We start from the raw sequence: 1,875 nt of genomic DNA on the forward strand, positions 1-1,875 counted from the left end.
ATATATATATATATATATATATATATATATATATATATATATATATATATATATAGAACTATACAAATCCAGTACACACAATTATGCATTAACACAAACACATTTGCATATACATGTGAATAAGATTAAAATACACTATATGCACATACATATGCAGATGTGTATAAGAAGATATTAGTGTTATATAGTAGAAACATGAATTAGTTAATATGAATACCTGTTCATACTTCAGCGTTGTATGTGTGTGTGCATACATACATGATGGCAGTCCACTCGTGATTGAGGATGACCATTGCCGACCTTCGGGAACATTGTGCGCTCTAGGACTAACTTATATTTTGCATTTGCGGCTCCATTGGTGGCTAATAAGTCCTGCTCTTGACAAGCATACACGACTGCAAACATTGCAGATTAAGCTTTCCCCATTTACTATACGAGCCGGGCGCTTTCGCTCAGCTCGCTTAAGTTCTTCATGCTGGATACATGCTCTCTCAAAAGTGCCGATCCCCTCCTTAACCTGCTTCCTCCATCTGTGACGATGACAGGCATTGTTCTCCCAGTCAGTGTCCTGCATATCACTGGCCTTTAATGAGGACTTGACACAGTCCTTAAATCGCAGCCTTGGTTTCTGCCGAAGTCTCCTTCCATTCACAAGTTCTCCATATAGCATCTGCTTAGGAATCCTGCTATCCTTCATTCTAATGTGTCCAGTCCAATGTAACTGTTGCTTGTGCACTATCGCCTCAATACTCAAGATATCAGCTGTCCTCAGGACCTGTGTGTCTGGAATTTTTGAGGTCCAGCCAACATTGAAAATGTGTCTGAGACATCTCTGATGAAAGCGTTCAAGGACCCTTACCTGACGTTTGTACAGAGTCCATGTCTCACATGAGTAGAGGAGCAATGTCAGTACACATGCACGGTACACAGCAACTTTTGTTTGCCTTGCTATGCCATGCTGGGATCAGACATGAGACTGAAGAAACTGGAAGGAATTAGTTGCTCTCTGCAACCTGAAAGCTATTTCCTCATCCAGGGAGCAGGAATGACTGAGTCTGCTGCCCAGGTAGACAAACTTGTCTACTACCTTCAGAATTGTTCCTTCAACGAAGATAGCTGGTTTTACATATGGATTTCCTGGTGCAGGCTGGAACATTACAACAGTCTTGTCCAGGCTAATGCTGAGTCCAAATGCCTTGCAAGAAGCAGAAATGCAATTCATGAGTATTTGCATGTCATCCACTGTATGAGTGACTAAGTCACAGTCGTCTGCATAAAGGAGGTCATGAATAATAAACTGGAGAACCTTTGAATTGGCAGCAAATCAGCGAAGATTAAAGAGGTGGCCAAAAGATCGATATCTGACATATATTCCCAGAGAGCTAACCTTAGCAAAAGCATGAGTAAAAGCAGCAGCAAAGTACAAAGAAAAGAGAGTTGGGGCAAAGATGTCACCCTGCTTGACACCATTCTCTACAGGAATGGGTCCTGCCATGCCGCCACCAACATTGACCCAAGCATCCATCCCATCATGAAATGATTTAATTATAGATGCAAAGTAATCCGGACATTCAAGTTTGCCAAGTATTTTCCATAGAAAGGCCCTGTGTGTGTGTGTGTGTGTGTGTGTGCATACATACATACATGCATGCATACATACATACATGTGTGTGTGTGTGTGTGTGTGTGTGTATAATTATATATATTCTTTCATTCTTCAATTTGTTTCAGTCATTTGACTGTGGTCATGCTGGAGCACCACCTTTTAGTTGAACAAATCCACCCCAGGACTTATTCTTTGTAAGCCTAGTACTTATTCTATCAGTCTCTTTGCCAAATCACTAAGTTATGGGATGTAAACACACCAGCGTTGGT

This window comes from Octopus bimaculoides, chromosome 21 (assembly GCF_001194135.2).
Source record: "Octopus bimaculoides isolate UCB-OBI-ISO-001 chromosome 21, ASM119413v2, whole genome shotgun sequence".
In the NCBI taxonomy this organism is placed as follows: domain Eukaryota; kingdom Metazoa; phylum Mollusca; class Cephalopoda; order Octopoda; family Octopodidae; genus Octopus; species Octopus bimaculoides.